The following is an 11,503-nucleotide window of genomic DNA, read 5'->3' as shown; positions in this document are numbered from 1 at the left end:
CCGAGGTCTGTGGGATATAAGTGCATGAGTTTTATTAGCTCTGTTTCATCAAATGCAGGTCAGTAGCAAAATACTATATCCCTTCATGTCATTCACTTGAGTTAATATTGCAGTGAAGTAAGGGAATTTTAACCCAGGAAATACTGCCCATATCAAGCTGGTACAACATTTTAGGCCGACAATTTCAGACTCATTAGTATCTATCCTCAAAATGCAACTGAGGAAAAAAGAATAGTGTCAGACCAAAATGCAATTATTAGTCACAATCAGTCTTTGCATTAAGGTGTAGCCACTCAGCTTTGTCTTCATTCCCAGTGCTGCAAAACTACATCTCATGGCTGACTTGGCCCACCCTGTTCTTCTGACACTCAGATTAACCCAGTGAAATGCATTTTTTCCAATAATGCCTGCTGAGGTCCATGGTAGCTTTTCCTTGTGGATGAAGTAAAGCTGGTGGGGGCAGCCTCTCTTCCCCTCCAGTCACACCAGGCTACATTAGATCTAACGCCTGCATGGGGGAGCCACTCAAGTGATTCATATTGAAAATCTATCTTATGACTTTTGTCAAATAAATTTTTTATTAAATACCCTCTAGACGCAGCTGATTGGTACTTTTAATAAAGTCTTTGGTTTTTTTTCCCATCAAACATCAACCAAATTACTCTTTCTTTTTTCATTATTATTAAAATATCAGCTCCACCATGCAGCACTAATTGGGAGGAGGACTGAATGAAAAGGCCACATTTCATTGAACAATCAGGATTCCCAGTTTTTACCAGGTTAAAGCAGGCTTCTGCCATTATTTTACATAACATAGCCCTTAGAGATGGAAGCAACATCCTGCAGAGAACAGAAACTACTTGCTTAGGAATACATCTATTAACCTGACAAGAATCAGCACCCAGAGACTGCTCCAACTCCTGCCTGCAGTCTCTAAAGTTTTCAGCTGAACTTCAGTGAAAATGAGTTTCTGCAGTGCTGGATCCCAACCAGAGAGAAGAGTTGGTACTGCAGGTTTGCAGTCAGGAATCATCAACCAAAAGCAACAACAAAAAACTCTCTTGCTTTTATTTGAAGAGAGAGCTTGTAGGAACTGTGTGAGGAGGGTAAGAAACACATTCTTTCTCCTGGCTTTGGGAGTGTAAACAAAAGCTTCCAGTGAGCAATTTTGCAAATAGGAACTGGTTTCATGCTAGAAGTGGTTTCTGTGCCATCCTGGGAATGCCTTCTGGGGATGAGTCACCCACTGCAACTGACCCCACACCTAACCCAGGTGGGTGCAAAAAGGATAAGCTACAGGGCTGACAGATACCCAGCATCTTCCCTGTCCCTCAGAAGTGAGAAAGCTGAAGTTGAAATATGGATGTCTAGTGAAAAATCACACAGCAGCAGTATCTTTATAGCAGATTAAAGTAACCCTGAAAGAGACATGCCCGCTCCTTGGTATGTGCCATTCTGCTTTTACAATATGGGTTAGGAATGGGCCCAAGATACAAAATCTTGATACCAATTTCGCCTGCCCAGTGGGTCAGGACCTAGATGTACCAGTCGCTTGAGAAGATGAAGTAAAACAAAATAAATTCCTGGGCTGGATTTGTGTTCCCTTCAAGGCATCTGGGCTTGGAGTTGGTTGAGAGGAAGGCTGAGGCATGAAGGAGTGATTCCCTATGAAATGGATCCTCCAAACACAGAGGTGGCCAGAGGAGCTGTACCAGCTACAGGAGCATCCAGCAGCCTCTTCTGAAGTGGAGGCAGACTGAAAGAGAAAGAAAAAAACAGATCTTTCTGGGAAATAAGGTGACTTCATAAGGACTTCTTCCACTATTTCATAAGGACCTGGGAGCTGAAGGGGTGGCCAACTTTGACCCATAATTCCTGTCACTGCACTCAGTACTAACAGCACTTTGAAAACCCACTCAGAGCTCTCCTCCCTTGAGTCAATGGGTCTTCATAAAGCAAGGGAAAATACTACATACTTCTAGTAGCTGTATTCCAGGCTTTATACCAGGCACAATTGCACTGCAGTTTATTGTTGGCTCAACAGCGCAGCAGGAAGTTCTCTCAGACAGAAAGCAGGTAGCTGGGATCCACGAGTGGACTAGAGATATTCTAAATACATAGGAAAAGGGTAAATAGAAGGACCAGCAAGTTTTGGCTGAAACTAGCAGTTAAAAGGAGCAAGTATGCTGTCCTCTGTGCATGTCTGCTGCTAAAAACAACAGAAGCCAAATTTCCAACAGGGTTTGCATAACACTACCACAATACTTGACTATTTATAGAAGCAATTTATATCTGGATTGATGGGAAAACACCACAGCAAAGATTACATCACTGATCTTGAGAAACAGTGTGAAAATTAATTTCATCAGGGTCGAGGAAGAGCAGGTTTTCAAGCCTCTCCTCATTTCTCCACTTCCTAAAAGCAAGTCTCCTCCATTGACCATACCTCCTGTACGGGTCTTCTTCCGATCTCAAATCAAAACAAACCACACAGGGCTCAGGCCACCAGAGGAGACCAGAGGGATGGAGGCACAAGCATCCCAGGGTTCACATGTCCCTTGGGATGAGCTCTGTCTGTAGGTGGTGAGGAGTACAAGAAAGCTTTATTCAGTTTTCCAGCTTTGGAAGAATTTTTAAACCTGCTGAGACCACAATTTGCCATCAGATGACATTGCTCCCATCATCTTCAGTGCATTCTGGTTCAGGCCTCCAGTGATTTACAGATTCTATGCCATTTCTCTCCAAACTTCAACATCTTTCCCCTGAGGCAGGTTGTGCTCCCCAGGGATGTTTCTTTCTCTTTCTCAAGGAATGCCAGCACATTAGCTTCACCTCTCTGCAAGGCTCCTGCACAAAGTTCTTCACTATAAAACATGGGCCCTGATAACTGCAAATGAAAGACAAATTCACCAGATAAATGAGCTGGATATTATTTTATTGTAATTTAAACAATCATTTTTGAAGTGTGTAAGATTATATAGAACCTGTAATCAGAGCCAAGAGATGTCACTGAATAATACATGACATGCTATAAATTAAGGAAAGAATGATTATATGTAATAAAAAGAGTAAGAAATTTCTTCTTGCAGGAACGATAGGAACCACATTATTACTGAGCAGAGAGCGATAAAAATCACAACCTTATGAATAAAGCAATGGAAAAAGGAAATGCCAGAGAGAGTGGAAACGACCAAGGAAAGCTTGGCCAGAACTTAGTAAGCAAAGCCAGGGGCTTATAACTCTTCCACACAGAACAGCGCAGTAATGCTTCCAAATAATTTATTCAACAACCAGTGTATAAACTACCGAAGAATAATTTTAGTTTTTCAAAGATTTTTGCTTCCTATAGCTTCTTGGCTGATTGAAAAAAAAAAAAAAAAAAAAGAAAAAGAAAGAGAGAAAAAGGAAAAAAAAAAAAAAGGCATAATGATGAACCAAGACCTGAATAGAAAGTGGAACGTTGGAACGTTAGCCAGCAAGAGAGTAGCTTCCCCCATGCTCGTGTTATTAGCCCTGCTTTAGGGATCCTAGAACAATGTGCAATACACTTGACAAGCACAGAAACTCCCCAGGCCTTACACTCTTGTCCTGGACACCATGACTCCCCCGGCAAAGTTATCTCATTCTGAGTCTGCTAGTAGAGGTCAAAGAAGATTCATTCAATGGAAATTCAGGCCTCCACTGTCTCCACTACTGAGTGGCCATGCCGTATATTAAAAGGAATTGCCTGTGTTCAACAACTCAAGATACACAAATCAGTCAAGATAGGATATTCATTCACCAAGGTATGATAATACCAGACGCTCCATGAAGGTGAATGTGGCTGCCCAGTAGCAATGACACTCAGAATCTTCTAACTTGTACAGAAAATCAAATCTCTTTATCAGTGTTCTACACTAACAAGCTTGTACTATCAAAGAAAGCATGAGAGACTTTAACTCATACTTCCTAAACCAGACTTAGTGATGGTTGAATAGAAGCAGCTCAGGATGGGAGTGGGAGGCAAAAGGGCTGCAGTGCTCATTGAGGAAAAGCCAAGTCAGCAGCCGGTGCCTGGCGTTGAGCTGAGCTCCCAGCTATTCTCCCTAGTGGAGAAGCAAGTTCTCAAAATCCTAGAATATACATTGCGATAAGCAAAATAAGGGATATTTTTTTTTTCAGTGCTGTGCCTTCAGAAGAGGGAAAAACGCCCTGTTAATCAGGAAATAAATTATGTTATCACAGCTATTTAGCATGCAGGATTGATTTCTAAATGAAACGATACTCAGTCTTAACATCATGTCTTGAGTCATTTTATGTACAAGAGACACATCTCCAAACCTTTCTTCATTATAAAATAGTAACTCCTTCAACTGCTATGGCTAATTTCCCTGATAGCTGTGTATCCATTTCTCTTTTCTCTTTATCTGCTCACAGGTTATCTATAACTTTGCATTTTTCCTCCCCACTAATGCTGAGGTACTCTTTGTGTACAGAAAAAAATGGCATTTACACCTGCACCTTTATTTGTACTTTTGTCATGTCTCCATTTTCAGTCATGCTTTCTCTTAGCACCTGTAAGTTTGGGGTTAGTTTTCCAGCTGCTCTCACTTCCTCCAGTGTAAACCTGGAAGCAGCCATTGCAAACCCTCCCAGTTTGTGCTGGTATGAGGAGAGAAAAGGATAGTCTCCAGTGGATGAAACTTTGGACAGAGCTTATTATTACAGTTTATAATCTAGACAGGAATTTTTCTGGTTAAAAATAATCATCTGCATTAGAAACTGCCTATGAAGGCAGTTTCCCTATGTCTAAGAAGAAATTTCTGACAAAAAAAAAAGCTTTTCTGCCTACTTGAAGTATAGACTTACAACGTTAAACCTTACAGTCACAGCGATGCATGAGCTCAGACAAGTACCTTGCAAACTCTGCTTCTCTCTGAGGTGACCAAAACTTTACTTTAAAAAATAAGAAAACCTGGAAATTATCTTTTTTTACTAGCTTTGTTGACAGGTTTTTTTTTTTTTAAATCTTCCTGCTTTTTCATGGTTGGTTTGCAAGCTAAAAACATCGAGAATGCTTTGCTGAGTAATGCATATCAATGCAAATATTAATTTATTTAAGCTTGTTTGAAAGACTAAGCGTCATATCATGCTTAATGAGACACACTAACCACTTCTTGAAATTTTTCACCTTTTTAAATATCCATGATCTTGACAACCCTCTTCTGGTTTTCCCTACCTCTACTTGCTCAATATTTTGGATCAAATTCTGTTGATGAAACCTAGTAAATCAAAGAAGCTACAAACCAAGTTTAGTAGGTGAATTATCCTCCTAAACACTATTATGAACTTACCTGGTCTCTTTCAGTAGAGATTTCAATATATTTTATAAGACCATATTGAGTGGTTGATAAATTAAGCCTAATAACGCCCCAGGAGACAGTACAGTTAGATAAACAGAAACACAGAAAGGTTAATTGTCCAAGGTCAAATAGCAAGTGATTTGCAAAACCAGGGCAAGCACCTGAGGAGTCCTAACTACGGTTTCTGCAATTTACTCTGCGAAATATGTCAAGCCTGCTTTGCAATCGTCTTCATCTTTGTGTAATTATTTACTGCTGTGCAAGACAAGTGTAAAAACAGGAGTAAAATTGGTGTCAAATCAAAACAGCACAGCTATGAAAGGACGAACAAGGGAGAAGGCAATGCAGAATCCCTATATTTCTTGTCCATCATGACCAACTTGTCTCTGGTTCATTAACTCTCTTGTTTACCTATCAACTTAAATGATAAATTTAATAGTGCTCTGTTGACAAAAGGATTGGCTAGTTATCATTTTGCTGAAGGATGACTCTGCAGCAAATGAAATCATTATAGGTGTACTCTAGGTGTCATACCACTTTTTCTTCCTGGTTCTTCAGCAGCGACATGTAGGTAAAATTAGAATTCAGGTTTTTTTAGTGTGTTCTATCATGTCAGGTGGCTAAACTCTGGGTCTTAAATTTAACAGAACTACTGTGAATATAGGAGTATATCATATACATATGTATCTGAACTCTCAGGTCTTGTTGTATATGCTTGAGAGTTGTATCAAGCCATACAATATTAAATCCAACTTAATTTGAATAAATTATAGAAGGATTAAGGTATCATATTAAAATACTTCTTACTGAAATATAAAGTTACAAATTTAGCAAAATGCTTTGCATAACATTATCCTTCCCTATTATCAGATGGCTTACATCTTAGAGTGTGCTTCATCTCAGTAGCAACTAACAAATATGTTAAAGCACGGAAGGTGGTAAGAAACAGTCACTATGCCTACTGTATTTTGGATTCATCCTATGTAGAATTGAACTAGATACTTTATATTGGAAAGGTTTTTCAGTGGATAGTGCAAATCCCACAAATACTGGTGGAGAGCGGGATATCTGATGTTACTTTCTGTTTTCAATAACCCCAAAAACCTTTTAAAATGTCTTGGTTTAGGTAGTAAATATTTTGTTTTGACATAAAATGCTTGTGCTTCAAAGCAGGTCAGCTGTGACGGTACATCACCCTCCTGTGAGCTATAGCTCCATGCCCCAACATAGGTTGGGCCAGTTTTCCTGTCCCCTGTGATAAAATAGCCTTCTCCCACTACCTGCAAGACCTACATTTGGCTCCAAATGGGGTAAAATTATCACAGGAACATTTTCAGTAACCTCCAGAAAAACTGTAATCCAGAAACTGTTTTATATGCCTACTTCATTGTTTTCCTACCAGAATTTGTTTTTTCAAATGTTGATAATTCAATGATTTTTTTCTTGGCTGAGTAAAAGTCAGTGTTAGAAAAACACCTCCAATTTTCATCCAGCTCTAATCTTAGATCTCCCAAACATGAAATAAAAAATTTTAAAAATTTTAAAAATACAGATTATTCCTTTTATAAACAAGGGGCCAGCAAGCAAAATGAAGCAGGCATTTTTTAATCATAACAACAGAAAAGACATTGCAAGCCACTTTTCAACTAACAGCAACACTAGCTCATTCTGCAGAACATAGTATTAAGAATATCTGTTTTAAAACACAAATGGTAAGATACCAGGCTAAGTGTTTTTAAGATGATCCATTGACTAAAGTGCTTTTCATGGTACTGTCCATCCAAAGACCTCACAGCAAATTTCCAGCATCGATGTGCTGACTCACATGACATTGACAAGTACACTATTCTGTTTAGCAGTTATGGAAGCTGAGTCACAGAAAATAAAGTCTCTCACAGGAGGCTTTACAGGAAGCCAAAGTTTTCTAGATGTTGGTTCTGCAACTCAACAACCAGGTGATTTCCTCCACCCTGTGGGTGCCAAGATCAAACTCCCCAGCTGTACCTTCAGCAACGTGGGTCCCAGACATCATGTCCTTGTCACCTCTGTGACACAGACATTTTCTGCAGCCCCCACCACCACTGCTTTGTCAACACCTGCAACCTAAATATCTTTATTTTTTTCCTCAATTAAGCGTGCCTGGCCACAATCCTGGAAAGGTCTTGATTGAGGATTGCATGTGCTCTACTTGAAAGTCACCTTCAGCTGCTGACCTATCCCAGGACATCTGCCTGTGTCCCTATACCTGGTGACTCTTCCCAAGCTCCTGTGTTCTGCTCCACATGATTCTTTATATTCAGTTCACTTCCAAAACACTTCCCTCGCCTCACTCTAGTTCCCATACAAGCTGTCTGGAGTGGGGGTGGGAGGGTAAAGACCAGGAGGAGGAAAGGCTGCAATTAAATGGACCCTGAGACACATTCATGCTACAGTGAGAAATGGTGTCATCCTTGCTTTCCCCACCTCCCTTCCTCTCCCCCCTCACTTCTATTTGCCTGCTTACGATTTTAACTTCTCTGACAAAGGTCAGATAATACTTTCTCAGGGCAAGTGTACACAGCATCACAGAATCACAGAATGGCTGGGGTTGGAAGGGACCTCTGGAGATCATCTAGTCCAACCCACCTGCTAAAGCAGGTTCATCTAGAGTAGATTGCATAGGAATGTGTCCAGGTGGGTTTTGAATGTCTCCAGAGAACAAGACTCCACAACCTCTTGGGCAGCCTGTTCCAGTGCTCTGGCACCCTCAAAGTAAAGTTTCTCCTCATGTTTAGATGGAACCTCCTGTGTTTCAGTCTGTACCTGTTGTGCCCCATCCTATGGTTGGACACCACTGAAAAAGTCTGGTCCCATCCTCCTGACACCCACCCTTGAGATATTTATAAACATTGATAAGATCCCCTCTCAGCCTTCTCTTCTCCTGGATGAACAGACCAAGCTCTCAGGCACCTTATGTGTTTGGGAGCACATGGAAAAACACAAAATAAAGAGGAGGTGAGCCCTTCAGCTTGGCCAAGACAGGACTGCTATGACAGAAGCCTGAAAACCTCAAATGCTCTTTTCAATGTTTAACCTTCTAAACCGGCATCAGCATTGCACCACAATTAGTTTTTAATCTATCACTGCCTAAATCCGTGTATCTTTGTCCCAGGCATTACATTTGCTGTAGAAAATGTCTTATAATTGCCTGCTGCTACAGCATTACACAACTGAAATACATTCCAGGATGAACCTATCTAACATCATAAAATATCAACATGTCAAGCAATTTTCATCTTGCCATCAACTGCATGTGTACACAAGCTAGGGAGTAAATATACCTTGTCTGAGGTGACACTGGTTTGTACAAATCACAGTTAGGCAATAATCACAGTGAATAATAACCAGAGTTCACAGTGCAACACATTAATCTTAGCAAAGATGAGAGTCACCAGGGTAAGAAAAAGACACTAAGGTCAAAAAATCTTGGCTTGCAATGGCAGCGAAGGCTGGCAGATGAGGAACACAATGAACTCAAAAGTTACAAGCAACTAAACTTATAGTTGGTCCTTGCAAACCATGTATGGACACTAAAAGCCCATCAAACGTGTTTGGAGCATGTGGGGAAACAGGGAGAGGGAGAGCCTCATGCTAGGTGAATCTTCCAGGGTCATTCCATGTTTTCTACAAAGGCAGCTAAAAGTATTGGGAGTTAACTGTAGAAGGCCAGGTCTTCACACCAAAAAAAAAAAAAAAAAAAAAAAAAAAAAAATTATGAAAGACCTTAAAAACAAAGCCCCTCCTCAAGGCTTCCTAGCAGGGCAGTGGGAGCTCCTCCTCTCCTGCTCAGTTTAGCAAAACCATGCAGGAAAGGGAGGTGATAATCCCCTGGCGACATTTCACTTAACACTTCTCTGGTAGGCAAAAATTCCTGTGTGCCAGAGGAACTCGCATAATGGAAGCAGGCTCTGTCTCAGAAAAGAGTGTTAACATATTTGCAGCACATGAAGGCCATTATTATGAGCATAATCCAAGTTTCGATGAAAGCAATGTAAAGCGCTTATAAGGCCTTGGTGACATCGGGCACTTTTACTTTGGAGCAGGTGTTGTTTAACAACCTGAACACTGAGAAACTCCAAATAAAAGGAAACACAGGCCTGACTCAGGGATCAGTTGCACGAAAGGATTTCCACATGTTATGTTGCAGATAGCTGAGCCACATCCTCCATTACTTCCATGCAAGGCAGGGACAGCAGCTGTGGCTTGAGTAAATAAGCAAACGTAAGCACATACAAGCAAACCCAAAAGTAATAAATGCTCGTACTGGAGCTTTTCTAAATGAGGGCCCCATGATGAGTTTCAGTTGCTAATTCACAATGGAAGGCTGGGAGCATAAAAACTGGGGAACTGGTCCCCATCACCTCCTTTTTTAGACAACTTATTCCCTCCCCAGACACCCATCAGCAGTTTGCATACTCACTCACCTTGTAGGCACATGTACTCTTCAGCTTCTTTGTACAGCTAACACCAAGTTTTCTTACAAGCTGGTTTCTCTTCACAGTCAATAACAGCAGTACTTACTGCAGCCCACATGCCAACATATGCTTATACATTTTTAAGGGCTGCTGTGGACTAATATGTGGTTTGTGAAGAAACAAAGAAGAAAGCAAGAAAATGGGGCTAACCAAGGCTGAAGGTGTTAGAATACCAACACAAAACAGTATGTGTAAATGATGGCCTCTGCTATTTTTAGCTAGCGTTATAAAAACAAGAGCAATGATGGATGCCACCTTTGTACCTCAGCTCCTTACTGGCAGCTATATCCCTCATCCTTGTGGCTTTACCACTGCTGCATGAGTAGAAGATTCTCCCAAGCAGACAAGGAAAGCAGAGCAGCTCTGCATGGGACTGTGCCCACTGATTTAGCTGCAGAGCTGCCACTCATTTTGCCACGTTGCTGTAGAGAAGCTAATTAGCCCCATTGAGAGTCAAGCTTTATTAGCCCGAGTGCACGTTTGTTAACCTTGCCTTACCATCTGGGGACACAGCTACGCCAGTACAGGACCATGGGTCTTTGCACCAGGCACCTGCACATCAACATGCTGCATGTTCTGGGTCTGTCCCTGATGCTGTGTGCTGCCCCAGTTCTCCCAGTGCAGTGGCCAGCTGGGGGAAATGGAGGGAGCACGATTCACTCTACTCCCCATTTCTTTCCTACTATGCTCGCCAGCAAGCATGGGAGAGAGCATGCACAGCTCAGCAGTTCTGCAGTTCTGCTCTAGAGCTGCTGCTCACCAGAACCGTAACTATATACACTCCTATCACAATAGCAGTGCTAGTTGAAGTCTGGGACTAAGCCTAGGCTTACACCCAGTAAACATCGTCACCATGTATTTTGCACTTACATCCCTGTTACTCCAACTGCAGTTTAGACCCAGAGTGCCAATGTTACTTAACACAAGTGAGACTTAGGACACCTGATGACAGACTGTGCTTTGAGGCACCTGGCCTGGAGCTTGCCTGTCTACGCCACCTGTAGGAGATGACATGTCCATGGGAAGGCACCAAAGGTACTCAAGAGTGCTGAGTTGCTCAGGGGCTGCAATAAACAGCTCTGGAGCAAATGTGAAACTGACTGGACAGGGTGTAAGTGCATGGAGCTGAGGCTGGATGATGGCCCTACGCTCCCACTTGCCGTACGCAGTGGAAAAAGAAAATAATACCCATATTCTGAAGAGAAGAAACTGAGGGAGATAATTTGGTCAGGGATACACAGAAATGCTGGACCAGAAGGGGGAATCAAGACTGAGTTGAGTCCTTGCTTGGCTCTTGTAATACAAGGGCAGCCTTCCTGCTCTACGCAACATTTTGGTTATTATTGAATATAGGAAACAATGCTGTGCATCATCTTTAACAGAAATTGGTTTAGGCCTTGGTTCAGATAACCCAGGGTATTGGGAATGAGTTGCTTAAGGTTTTTGGCTGTGCCACATGAGCTTGCTTCACCTGCTGAGGATTTCTGGAGCCTGTTGCCTTTCTACACTGAAACAGCTACACCAGCCAGGACCTGGCCACAAAATCCTCTCCGGGGCACCTGTAGCCTACGGGTTGGTTCATGGGCTGCCTTCTCCAGCTACCCCTGGGTTGGAGTGAACACATCTCAGCCGTGTCTCTAATAGGTA

Source organism: Columba livia, chromosome 1, assembly GCF_036013475.1.
Source record: "Columba livia isolate bColLiv1 breed racing homer chromosome 1, bColLiv1.pat.W.v2, whole genome shotgun sequence".
NCBI lineage: Eukaryota > Metazoa > Chordata > Aves > Columbiformes > Columbidae > Columba > Columba livia.
This window is presented reverse-complemented; position numbering follows the sequence as displayed.